Below are 14,457 nucleotides of genomic sequence, written 5' to 3'. Positions count from 1 at the left end.
AATTATTTTTAATAAAGGAAAATTTCTACACATTTAAATGCCGTAGTAAAAAATTTGTTGCAGTTGAGAATGTCGAACTTCATTTTTGTGGAAATTCACGACAAACTTCCTAAGAAAATAACAAAGGACTAGTTTATAGGCCCGATGGAACAGACTCCAGAGGTAAAAACAAGATATTATGATCAGTTTGTAGGAACTTGCAAAGAACAAAATTTTATCATAGCAGATGTTAACATACCGGTATGGTATCTAAATGAGGAGCATCCCTTTCTACGAGCTCCGGGCACGGACTCGGCCGAAATTTGCTTGAGAGTGACTTAATCCAATCAGTCGAGAAACCTACTTGCGACGAGAATATATTACATTTAGTTCTTACAACAAATGACGATCTCGTTAATAATGTTGAAGATGGATAAAACTTTGGTACAAGTGATCACCGAGTAAATTACTTTTGAGGTTGCTTTCAACACCATTGTAATGTACGTCACCATGACAGTCGCAAAAAATATCCGATCTTAAACATTCAAATTCTCATGATCTTCGCATTGCTTTTGACAGGCGAATCTGGGATGATCTGTTCACTCTAAAAAACATGACCTTGGCTTGGGAAATTCTTAAAAATATCAATGCAGTACAGGGAATATACGTGCCAATGTGTAGTAGACGGTCTATCTGTAAAACGAAGCTAAGGTGGTGAACTGTCAATTAAAATAATGCCTGCTGTCTACGAAATTAGCGAGACCAGCAATTAACATGGTATAGTAAGTTGTGTGTGCGTAGAGAAAGTACGAGAATCATGCGACGAAATGAACGTCAACATGAAGCGTATACTGTTGAAAAAAATAACAATAAAAAACTACGAAGTTTTGCAGTTATGTTAGAAGCAAGAGAGTCATTATCTAGTGAACTGGTCTATTAAATGCGGAAAACGGTGACTTGGTTCAAGACAAGGAAGCCACTGCAAAATTCTTAAATGACATTTTCAAATCTGCATTTACGATCGAACACAAAACTCATGTCCCGAATCCACTCTCACTGTTACAAGAGAAAACCGCGCTTCAACATTAAAAAAAAAAAATGTAAAAATAAAAGATGGAAGCATACTATCAGCAATAAACAACATGAAAGTAAATAAAACGACAGGGCCTGATACGCTTTATCCGAGGACAATGAATGAGGCGAAAAATGAGATAGTTAAGCCCTTGACAGCTCTGCGGGGAAAGTTCCAGATGAATGGAAATTTAACAATGTTACATCGACATCTAAAAAAAGGTAAGAAGTCACTGCCCGGAAATTATCGTCAAATCAGCTATGCGTCTGCAGTTGGAGATATTATGGAAACCATCATTCGAGAAAGAAAAGTAAACCATATCTTTTTTTTACCTTTGTAGGCTCTAGTCACGGATAAAAGTTCACATCAAGGCCAGGCCTTAATTGAAATACAGAGAGGTTAATGAAAGGAAAAAGTAAGAAAGAAGAGAAAGTACTTGCGAATTTTGGAGGAGGTGAAAAACCTGTCTTAAAATACGCCAGGTCATATCAACTGGAAAAGACATGAGAGGATGCAGAGTTCTAAAGCTTCGAGGTGTAGGGAAAGAAACTGTTATCACTGGCCCACTCTTGAGTTGCCAACGGTCACACAATGATCATGTAACGCCAGTGGTCTTGCTAGTGGTGGGGGCACACAAAAAGCCAGCTTTCAGGGGCAAAAACCTATGTAATACAAACAGAAGAGGAAAAATGAACAAATATTGCTGTGTAGGTTAAGCAGGTCAAATTTTAAATTTAGACTGAGAGAGTTTAGAATTCTGACCGTTTTCGACCCTGTCAAGTAAGAATGCATAGATAGAACCACCCCACATGTGACAACAGTACTTCAAACTGTTCGGAAGAAATAGAATTTCGACATCTAAACAGGACTCCCAGTTTCTTAGAGGCAGACTTACCTATTTCTGCAATGTGGAGTTTCTCAGACAGAGTGGAAGTTACAGTAATAGCAAGTCAAGAGATGGAATTCTACATATTAGAACTGCAATCCACATTTCTTCCGGTGGCATTGCACCTTCCTTTGATGGCCGGGTGCAGGGAGTTCATGGTCCCCTCTGGAAGGCTTAGTCAGTGGAGCAGGACAGTATGTGGTGCCGCTCAGGGTGCTACGCGTGGACCGATCGCCTTCCTGGTATGGATCAAAGGCGCCACCAGGGACTCTCACACCCGCCTCATATACAATGACGACCCCATAATCTATGAGGTACGTCCACCAGCGGAAAGAAGCACCAACAGCAACAAGCCACTCAAAATCTACACACATGGGCTTCAAAGTGCAACATGGTCCACAACATAAAGAAATGCCAAGTTATGCACGTACTCACCTACAAGAAGCCCCTAGTTTACCCCGTATCAGAGGCTAGACGACACCAGCATCCTGATGGTGAACAGCTGTAAGCTGCCGGGCGTCACCATCACTAACGACCTCTTATGGCTAAACCACGTCAACAATTTCACTTCAAAAGCAGCGAATGTTCTTCATATTTTCTATACCCTAAGAAAATGTAATGTTACGCCACACCAACTGGTCAAACCATACATAACATATATACGACTACCTCCTCCACTCCGGCCTCACTCTACACCAGGCCAAACAAATAATAATAAAAAAATCTAATGTCGAGTAGTACGGTTAGCGGTGGGCTGGGACACCAGTTACCAGGACGCCCTCGGCATATTTTGAGTTTCACATCCTGGCTCAAAGATGTGAGGAGCTGAGTCTTAAGTTGGGACTGGGACTCTTGGCGACACCGCAACACCACGATCTACTAATAAACCGTTATGTCTGTCTGTCCCGATATATCCCTCCCTCCTGCCCTAACAGTCCCTCACTTCAACCCTTACAATGCCTCCCTCCAGCCCTGATAATGCCTCCCTCCTGCCCTCACAATCCCTCCCTACAACCCTAACAATCCTTGCTTGCAATCATAACACACCCTCCCGCTGTAGCCCTAACAACCCCTCCCTGCAGCTCTAACAACCCTTCCTGCAGCTCTAACAACCCCTTTCAACCTCTTTTTCCAGAACAAACTGGGAGGTAATATAACAGGGGCATCGGGCGGGCAAGAGTGGATTAGAATGTATTTTCCAATCATCCTTTCCTGTAAAGTTTCCGTCAGTTTATTCTCTCCATATTACATGATGCTACTTCCTTGCTAGTTTCCTGCCGGCTGAAGTGCCGGAAGGAATGGAAAATGGGGAAGAGCATTCTACAACTTTACTATCCTGTCTCCGTCTATTCTAATTAGGAATTTCGGATATTATCTTGACTACGATTTACTCTCCCTCAGCAGATAACCATCTCATAGACCACCAGACCTTCTGTTATCTGTCATTACCATGTACACCCTCCAGCTTTAACATTCCCTCCCTCCAGTATGAAAATATTCTACCTCCCCTACAGCGTTGTCCGAGAACATGATAGTGTGTGTGTGTCTGCTGGAAGGGTGACACCGTGTGTGTCTGCTGGAAGGGTGGCACCGTGTGTGTCTGCTGGAAGGGTGGCACCGTGTGTGTCTGCTGGAAGGGTGGCACCGTGTGTGTCTGCTGGAAGCAACGTGTGAACATACTGGAAGCGAGGCAGCGCGCGTGCCTGCAGGAAGAGAGGCAACGTGTGTGTTTGCTGGAAGCGAGGCAGCACATGTGCCTGCTAGAAGCGGGCCAGTGTGGCAGTTCCAGCCCCCTGACCTTCCTGCCAAGGCTCACATAAGGTCAGGTGGAGGCGGCGCGGGAGGCAAGCAGTGCGAAGGCAGGCGTAATGTTAGAAGCTGTCTTCAAGCACCTGCCTCTCCCTGCTACACCCGTCTGGTACAGCTACACGGATATGCTGTGTCTAGCCTGTTACGCTAACCCTATCATCCACGTGCTGCAGGGAGAATCCTCCTCTCCTACATGTATCCTCTCCTGTCCTGTTACATCTGTCATGTGTGAACCTTTCCCGCAGCTCATGGCGACCTGATGCACCATTCCTGCCTTCCCCACACCCACATTCCCTGTTGTATACTGTGACTGCATTTGCTCTTACATGTATGTCAAGTTCTGCTGTCCTCGACCTGTCTCACTACACCAGTCCAGTACAGCAGGTGTCTCAGTACAACAGTACTGTATGAATGCATCTGCTTTTTTATTCCTGCACCTGTCCCGTCCTGATGGCTGGTAGTGGTGTGTGCGACCTGTTGTTCTGCAAATGATCTTCCCTCACCTGTCTTGGATCACTTGTCTTCCTGCTTCTGCTCTGTCTTGATTCTTCTTTCCTTCCCACCGGTACCATCTCGGTCTCCATTGACTTGCATGCGATCTGTCTTGCCAACTTACCGTACCTGTCCTTCCCACCAGTACCTGTCGTGCACTCTCAAATCCGTTTCTTCTAGCAGCAGCTGACTTGTCTCACTGCATTTGTGCTGGCGTGTCCTGCATCTGTCCTGTTATGTCCAGCTGTAGTTTATCGTTCTTCATGTATGCGATTCTTCCTATGCATCTATCCAGTTGGGCAATAGGTGTATTCTCTCACTGTACTTCTCCTATCCTGTTGTGCTGCACCTTCAATGATATGCTACATGGGACCTGTAGAACCTGAGCTTAACATCCGTCTTACCCAGCTGCACCTGCTGTGTTCTGCTGTCCACGGTCTTCATCACAGACCAGCAGGTCTTCTGTTATGTCTCGGGCTTTCCCATGAATGCATCTGTCCTGGCCTGGGACAACTGAATGCGACCTTGTTCCTCTACGAGTGACCCGTCTCCCTGATGCAATTATCCTTCTGAACGTGGTATTTCAGGCTGTTGCTATCTTGCTCTGCCACAGAAAACCCAGCCTCATCCTGTTATACCCACCATCCACCACTACACACACACCCACTCTCTCTCTCTCATCCGGAACATTCACTCAACCTTTCCTTGCCCTAAGATAATAATAATAATAATAATAATAATAATAATAATAATAATAGATCATGAAATTAGGAATATGCATTTGATTATCATCATCATTACCATTACTATTACTTTCAATGGGTTTGTTTGACACCTGAGCCCATATTCTCTTATAAGGCAAAAACTATGACAATTTAGGTAAGCTTCACATCACAACGAACAAGAGTTATGAGCATGTTAAACTCAGTACCCGTCGTCCACCGCTCAGACGGAGCGTTACACGCGAGACGAATGACCTATTGTATCCTGAGGCAACAGCTGGTGTGCCTGGCGTGTGTTCCGACGCTGGGAAACAACAGGTGGCCAGCAGGTGACAAACACTGCCTCACCAAACTTGAGACACATAACCTCTATGTCGTAGGCTGACGGTAAATGAAGGCACGAGGGATACGAAGTTATGTGGGCGGCCGACAGGTCTGTATAAGGTTACCCTGGTGGTTCATTATTATGTATGTGACATTATGTGAGATGGAAGAGGGACGGGGTAATACTGGTGCACTAGTGAACCAATGTGTAACAGAACGAAAAGTTACCACAGTTACTCTATAGAAATGGTGCGTTAATGTTAGCTGAATTAGAGGAGTATGACGGAATGGTAGGTCGCTCTGATGATGTATGTAGGAGGAGGATGTTGACAGTAGATACAGGAGCAAAATCATTTTTGAAAACATACCGTCTCCAACGGTGCAATATCAGGTTGAATGGAGAAGGACTCAGGCACGGGGAAGTAAAGTTCAATAAGAAGGATAGTGGGAAAGATGAAGTCAGAGTCATACCAGACACAAGAGGCTTACTGACACCTCTGGTTACCAGGAAGCTCAGTCTGCGATCAACATTTTCCGGTGAATTTAAAATTCATCGAAATGTTTGAAGTTGCAGACGACAATCCATTACATGATTAGCAGCCTCGATGGTCTGACTTACCTCGGAAAAAAAAACAATCTGTACATTTTTTAAAATGTCTGCAGGTTTTCCCATAACGTTCTGAATATTAGTTGAAGCAGTTCAATACTTACTGACCCCTGACATTTAAGCATATTCTCTTACACGTCTTGCAAAATCTCTGCTCTTCTGGGGATTTACTCTGTACGTCCTATTCATTTTTGTATTCAAGTGCAGGATTGTGTTTGTTTGCAAGTTATGGACAAAACTTATATATATATATATATATATATATATATATATATATATATATATATATATATATATATATTTTTTTTTTTTTTTTTTTATACTTTGTCGCTGTCTCCCGCGTTTGCGAGGTAGCGCAAGGAAACAGACGAAAGAAATGGCCCAACCCCCCCCCCCCCCCATACACATGTACATACACACGTCCACACACGCAAATATACATACCTACACAGCTTTCCATGGTTTACCCCAGACGCTTCACATGCCTTGATTCAATCCACTGACAGCACGTCAACCCCTGTATACCACATGACTCCAATTCACTCTATTCCTTGCCCTCCTTTCACCCTCCTGCATGTTCAGGCCCCGATCACACAAAATCTTTTTCACTCCATCTTTCCACCTCCAATTTGGTCTCCCTCTTCTCCTCGTTCCCTCCACCTCCGACACATATATCCTCTTGGTCAATCTCTCCTCACTCATTCTCTCCATGTGCCCAAACCATTTCAAAACACCCTCTTCTGCTCTCTCAACCACGCTCTTTTTATTTCCACACATCTCTCTTACCCTTACGTTACTTACTCGATCAAACCACCTCACACCACACATTGTCCTCAAACATCTCATTTCCAGCACATCCATCCTCCTGCGCACATCTCTATCCATAGCCCACGCCTCGCAACCATACAACATTGTTGGAACCACTATTCCCTCAAACATACCCATTTTTGCTTTCCGAGATAATGTTCTCGACTTCCACACATTTTTCAAGGCTCCCAAAATTTTCGCCCCCTCCCCCACCCTATGATCCACTTCCGCTTCCATGGTTCCATCCGCTGACAGATCCACTCCCAGATATCTAAAACACTTCACTTCCTCCAGTTTTTCCCCATTCAAACTCACCTCCCAATTGACTTGACCCTCACCCCTACTGTACCTAATAACCTTGCTCTTATTCACATTTACTCTCAACTTTCTTCTTCCACACACTTTACCAAACTCAGTCACCAGCTTCTGCAGTTTCTCACATGAATCAGCCACCAGCGCTGTATCATCAGCGAACAACAACTGACTCACTTCCCAAGCTCTCTCATCCCCAACAGACTTCATACTTGCCCCTCTTTCCAGGACTCTTGCATTTACCTCCCTTACAACCCCATCCATAAACAAATTAAACAACCATGGAGACATCACACACCCCTGCCGCAAACCTACATTCACTGAGAACCAATCACTTTCCTCTCTTCCTACACGTACACATGCCTTACATCCTCGATAAAAACTTTTCACTGCTTCTAACAACTTGCCTCCAACACCATATATTCTTAATACCTTCCACAGAGCATCTCTATCAACTCTATCATATGCCTTCTCCAGATCCATAAATGCTACATACAAATCCATTTGCTTCTCTAAGCATTTCTCACATACATTCTTCAAAGCAAACACCCGATCCACACATCCTCCACCACTTCCGAAACCGCACCGCTCCTCCCCAATCTGATGCCCTGTACATGCCCTCACCCTCTCAATCAACACCCTCCCATATAATTTACCAGGAATACTCAACAAACCTATACCTCTGTAATTTGAGCACTCACCCTTATCCCCTTTGCCCTTGCACAACGGCACCATGCACGCACTCCGCCAATATATATATATATATATATACAACTATGCCTGAGGTAAGGAGAAAATTTCACGTCCGTTTTCCCCGCGTGTCGTAGGTGAAAGAAGAGGGCGGAAGGGGGTGGGAGGAGGCAACTTCTTGTACTACAAACTCTAAAAAATGGAACAGAAGTATGAGTCAAGCAGGGAGTGCTCATCCCCCTCGAAGGCTCAGGATGAAGTGTCTAAATGGGTGTGGATGTAACCAAGATGGGAAGAAAGGAAAGATATAGGTAGTATGTTTGAAGGAAGAAACCTGGATGTTCTGGTTATGATTGAAACAAAGCTCAAGAATGGTTTGGAAATGTCTTTGGAGTAAAGTTAGGAGTTGATGGGATGGCAAGAGCTAAGGAAGGGGTAGCACTAATGCTGAAGCAGGAGTTGTGGGAGTGTGTGAAAGGAAGTAAGCTCCAGAGTGATTACGGTAAAAATGAAATTGGAGTGCAAGATATGGGTGATTATCAGTGGCTATACACCTGGCCATGAGAAGAAAGACCACGAGAAGTGTTTTGAGAGCAGAAGAGTGAGCTTGTAAGCAGTTTTGATGTAAGAAACCGGGTATTAGTGATGGGAGATTTAAATGCAAAAGTAAGTAATGTGGCAGTTGAGGGTAAAATTGGGGGAATGGAGTATTCAGTAATGTAAATGGAAATGGTTGACAAAGCTGAAGAGGGTCCGCTGAAATGGTTTGGACAAATGGAGAAAATAAGTGAGGACAGGTGGAAAAAGAGGATACATGAGATAGAAGTGGAGAGAACAAGAATGGGTAGACCAAACTGGAGATGGGAGGATGGAGTGAAAAAGATTCCGAGTGTTTGGAACCTGAACGTGAAAGGGTGAAAGGCGTACACAACATAGAGTGAACTGGAATGATGCGGTATACAGGGGTTGACATACTGTGAATGGACTGAGCCAGGGCATGTGAAGCGGGCAGGGGAAACCAAGGAATGGTCTGTGGGTCCTGGTAGTGGGTAAGGGGCTGTGGTTTCAGTACATTACACATGACAGTAAGAAAATGGATGTAAGCGAATGTGACCTTTCTTCATCTGTTCCTGGCGCTAACCTGGTAATGTAGGAATCTGCAAGTATAATGTGTGTGTATATATATATATATATATATATATATATATATGTGTGGAAGTCGAGAACATTATCTCGGAAAGCAAAAATGGGTATGTTTGAAGGAATAGTGGTTCCAACAATGTTGTATGGTTGCGAGGCGTGGGCTATGGATAGAGTTGTGCGCAGGAGGATGGATGTGCTGGAAATGAGATGTTTGAGGACAATGTGTGGTGTGAGGTGGTTTGATCGAGTGAGTAACGTAAGGGTAAGAGAGATGTGTGGAAATAAAAAGAGCGTGGTTGAGAGAGCAGAAGAGGGTGTTTTGAAGTGGTTTGGGCACATGGAGAGAATGAGTGAGGAAAGATTGACCAAGAGGATATATGTGTCGGAGGTGGAGGGAACGAGGAGAAGAGGGAGACCAAATTGGAGGTGGAAAGATGGAGTGAAAAAGATTTTGTGTGATCGGGGCCTGAACATGCAGGAGGGTGAAAGGAGGGCAAGGAATAGAGTGAATTGGAGCGATGTGGTATACCGGGGTTGACGTGCTGTCAGTGGATTGAATCAGGGCATGTGAAGCGTCTGGGGTAAACCATGGAAAGCTGTGTAGGTATGTATATTTGCGTGTGTGGACGTATGTATATACATGTGTATAGGGGGGGTTGGGCCATTTCTTTCGTCTGTTTCCTTGCGCTACCTCGCAAACGCGGGAGACAGCGACAAAGTATAAAAAAAAAAAAAAAAATATATATATATATATATATATATATATATATATATATATATATATATATATATATATATATATAAACAGTGTGTATAACATGAGGATTGTGTTTAGATACTGCGGCGGAGAAGCTCAAGAGTAAGCCAGGTGATCGTGGTACCTATGGTCAGTCAGTACATTTGGACCCTGCACCAATCACACCGCTCGGTTGGTAAGGTTGCCAACCAGCCAAATTTTCATAACTGAACATTTCGTGTCTGATTTCCATGAAGAGCAGGAACAACAAGCGCAACAAAAAAGGAAGGCAGTGACAGCCTGTGTCTGGGTTAACATGGATAACAGTCATTAAATGCAGTCTTCAGCCACAAACATTTTCATGATCAGTTTTGGACGGCTTATTACAGACTCACTACCAAGTCCTCAATAAACCAAAACTGACTGTTGAACCTCAGGATTAGCCAATATTCAGCCAACAGGATTCTGGTCAATTTACAGAGGTATTACAAAATCCTGCAGTTCTACGACCTCTCTGTCGTTACGACCAACGAAGACAAACTGGTGTAAAAATAACATAACCCTTTATGATACCAGTGTCATAAAATCTTCCCTAAACTTCTAAGTCATTCACAACAGAGTAATTTCACATATTCAATACGATGCACTGACTTTGAAGCACTATCTAAAGTATGAACATACGATTAACTGTTAAATTTAGATACATTATTTGCTTGAACTCTGAGAAAAATTTTCGTACATACTCACTCACTCAGCTGACCAAAGGTCTGGCCAGCAGACCCAGTGGTATAGTCGCTGCACTGACAAGTCTTTGAAGGCCCAGTGGCGAGCTCACGGCTCTCGTATTTGAATCATGATCGTATCGGAACCGCTGAGAATCTCGAGCCTGTGCATCACAGTAATCGAAGAAAGATACCTCGCTCTGATAACAGAGCTGTTATGGTGAGGGTGGAGGTGACGGCTACGGACTTACCGGTACTAACTCACGCAACCCAGCTGCATGCCATGGATTGTGGAGCTCCAGTGCAAGGTACGCCCCTAATTGTCCTCAGTATTAGGTAAGCGGGCCAAGCTTTTATTTACGAGTTTTTGCTCTTATGTCCTTGGAACCTGGCGGGTTCGTCATAACTGAACGATCCTGTGACCTAGAGATAGTTTATATCATCTTTCAGTGACTTATTCCAATATTTTGCCCATTCCACCCGGGTTTTAATGCATTCTGGATAGGTTAAGTTGAGTGTGTTCAGTTAGGTCAGTTTATATACTCGAGTTACCGAAACCATACAAGCATGTTGCAACCGTCCGAGTGGATCTTTTTCACATGCTACGGCCCATACTGAAGTCTCATTTACACGTTCTAGTATACTAGAGTGAATGTCATTAATCATAAGCGTTACAGTGAAACTCAGGAGTCCACATTCTATTAACTGTAAAGTGGCCATGTGTATATTCATACATACGATCAATGGAAGACTTTTACGGAGCTAAATATAAACACTTTCAGCTTCCTGCCTAGTTTCACAAATACTGACAGTTGTAGATGTGTGCTACTGTTGTTAAACTCGTGTCTTTTCGAATTACTGAAGTCACGTAATATGAAATGGACAGAAAATTCGGCTCTCTTCACCTTAAAATGCTTTGTGTGCACAGCTCCGTCCTTGTGTATGTGTGGGTGGGTGTGTGTTAACTAGAGAATAGCATATCTCCATACATGACCGGGGGGGGGCACTCTGACCTACGAAAATAGGCCACATTACGGGCTACCTGGCAACTTTCTCGGCTTGCCACACGGAAAGAGTTTTCATTTAGCCTTTAAATGTCCCGCCACACAGGAGCACATAGTGTATAGACGCATTTGTTTGGCTATTGTGTGCCTCAAAATCCACACATGAAACATTCAAGGTGATGGGCGTTACATTTCCTTAACAGTTACATAAAGTGATGACACAAACAGCAGCACGTAACACCTACAACGATCGGTACTGTTGACACTTGGTAGGAGGCTTAGGTGTTTACAATTAGTGGGCAGTAGTTTCACCTACAAGAGCAGATGTATTCTTGAAAGTACATCTGACGAAGACGTGTCACGTCTCCTGTCTTCAAGGGCAATAGAGTAGGGTCAACCGGTCCTTCACTAGTGTTCCCCATTCCATGCTGATCGACTAATAGTTGCTTTTTTTTAACTAGTGTGTTTAATTACAGCCATTTATCCTATGACTGCCTATCATATCTTAATGACAACATTTCTAATACATCTTATTTCCTCTGCAAAGAAGGTCGCTAATGCTTGCTGATATCATCAGCCGGGCCCGCATAACTGGAATGAGGGAGTTTGGGACACCAGTGGCCAGAACAGCTGCTAAAACGGCCTTCTCAAAGAGCAGCGCGCGGCGGCGGCGGAGGTGGCGAAAAAGATGGAAGGAGGAAGGCAAGGTTCCGACGAGACCACGAAGTGGACGACCCCGGCGCAGGACGCGGGAGGAGGATGAACGGATGGGGCAGGTAGTGCGAGAAAGACCCATGACGTCTGCTGTCCACGCGACTCGTCAGCTACAGCCGCTGTGTCATCCACCACACACCACCATACGCCGTTTCCAGGAACAACATCTACACTCCCACAATCCTGCTAAGAAAGAGACACCGAACCAAGCACACAGAGAAGCACGCCTTGGATCTACCCTGCAGCATTTAGGACTAGGAAATTACTGGGTAGACGTGATCTTTACGGATGAACATATGTTTTCCTCTGTTGAGGCAGATTCACAGCTGAAAATACCTCCGAGCTTCAGCCCAGGGACAGAGTGCACGTGTCATTCTGGAGTCTGATGTGGAAACATGGGTCTGGCGAGCTGGTAGAAACTGAGGGTCGCTTTAACAGCCAAAAACGGCCTGAAATATGAAGTTCTTCCTTCAATTCGTGCCATGGCCATCCCAGAGTTACATGTCATCAAACTCGTGCAGGATAAAAACTCAATACACACTCTGGGATTGGCCCTCGAAAGAGTGCGACATGAACCTTACTCAAAAGTGTGGGCAATCATGTGTCGGGACTGGAACGTGGGTGAGGCTGGGAACCAACACGGCATCGTGGACACTGCACGCGAGGCATGGCACAGCCTTCGTCGCCGCCTCATCGTCTGCAGAAACCTCGTCCATTCTGTTCTCACAAGGATTCAGGAGGTTTTCAATGCCCGTAGGGTATGGACGTCAAGTTAAATGTAATTAAGGCTAATCTATCATGTTGCCGCAATAAACTAATGTTCCTATTCGTCCTGTATGTTATTCTAATCAAACAATACCATCAGTCTCTCTTTAAACAGAATTACTGAAAATAGTGAAATGGATCCTTTGAACACTTAACTGTGAGGGATATAAACTCATTCTCCGGTGTTTAGTCTCGATTTCAAGAAACCTTTGTAAGGTAATCACTCAGCTACCCGACTCTGTGTTCTTGTACAAGGGAAACGTAAGTCTTTTACAGTATGCACATAAACAAAAACTACAAATCTAGCTCTCGTTGGCGAGTTTCTTTGTTCCTAATCTAATCCTAAACAATTATTCTATCAAGTGATACTCACAAGAACAGGGATGCCGGGTTCTGGTGTCGAGGTAGCGGCCACTATCGATTATAACTATATAAAATGAAAATCACTAAGTTTGAAACAACTCAAAATCATGAAGTAAACTCGTGTTAACCACCAACCAAGAGCAGCAATGCTGAATGAATGTGATTAAACCCCTCAAAAATTGTCATATGGATAATAATTCACGGGTAAGTCCTCAGGCGACTCCTCTACCCTCACCAGAGCAGTTCTGTTACCAGACCGAGTCACCCAGGCTCACTCACCATGAACCACAGGCTCGAGATTCACAGTGGTTCCGATACGATCGTGATTCGAACACGAGAGCCGTGAGCTCGCCAATGGACCGTCAAGACTTCAGTCAGCGACTGTACGTCTTTATATGTATGATTTCCCTTTACACTGCATTGCAATACAACAAAAATACTTTATGCAACAAAAGTCCATGATTATTACAATGCAATCGTAAAATAATGAATAAATAACATACAAAAAGCCACCCGGAAACTGAAGGTAAAGGTCGCTATATGGACCTGGATACCACCAACCCATCATCTGTATTTTATAATATTTACACATGTCTGTCAGCCATCTTCCCTTACCGAGTCTGCTACTTAATAATCACATCTTAAAGGGCATTTCTGAGGTGATACATCATGGTCTCCATCATCCCTTCTTTGATACTGCGCCACTACCAACCAATATAGGAGAGATGGTGGTCTACGATAAGGCAAATAGCCGGGGCTATAAGGCAGTGCCCGAGCACAAGGAAGTGATCGAAGTTAAAGCAGTGACCGAGGCTAAGCCAGTGACGTAGGCTATGACAACAACAGGTTAATGCAGTGTCCAGGGCTACAGCAGTGACCGTGGCCAAAGCAGTAGCAGAGATTGGGGCAGTGGCCGAGGGGAAGCACTGGGCAAGACTCGGGCACTGACCAAAGGTACGGGAGTGGGTGAGGCTAAAACAATGTCAGAGAGCAAGGAAGTGGCTGAGACTAGGGTAGTGAGGCAAGGGTACGGCAGTGGACAAGGTTAGAAGTGTGCGCAGAAGGTAAATCAGTGGTCGAAACTATGACAGTGACCAAGGATAAGGGAATGACAGTGGCTACGCAGAGGGCGAAGCTAAAGCAGCGGGCGAGGCTAAGGTGTGGTCGAGGGCAAGGCAGTGGCCAAGGGTAAAGCAGTGGGGCAGTGGACAAGAGTGTATCAGCGGACGAGGATAAGGAGAGGCAAGGCCGAAGACAAGGGTATGGCAGTGGCCGAGACTAGGGCAGTGGCTGAGGGTAAGGCAGTGGGC

The 14,457-nt window shown here is 44.5% G+C and overlaps 1 protein-coding gene and 1 long non-coding RNA gene across 27 annotated transcripts in view; one reads left to right on the top strand and one right to left on the bottom strand.

Annotated features, from left to right (window-relative positions):
• enc (R3H domain containing protein encore) overlaps nt 1–14,457 on the bottom strand; it is a 944,198-nt gene that overhangs the window by 552,255 nt on the left and 377,486 nt on the right. The gene's annotated exons all lie outside the window — the stretch shown is intronic.
• LOC139759783 (uncharacterized) lies at nt 9,663–12,847 on the top strand. The gene is made up of 2 exons (XR_011715146.1): nt 9,663–10,609; nt 11,853–12,847. It is a non-coding gene; the product is annotated as an uncharacterized lncRNA (long non-coding RNA).

The sequence above is a fragment of the Panulirus ornatus genome, chromosome 3 (genome assembly GCF_036320965.1).
Source record: "Panulirus ornatus isolate Po-2019 chromosome 3, ASM3632096v1, whole genome shotgun sequence".
Taxonomy (NCBI): Eukaryota; Metazoa; Arthropoda; class Malacostraca; order Decapoda; family Palinuridae; genus Panulirus; species Panulirus ornatus.
Note: the sequence above shows the minus strand (reverse complement) of the source record. Positions and strands in the feature narration are given on the sequence as shown.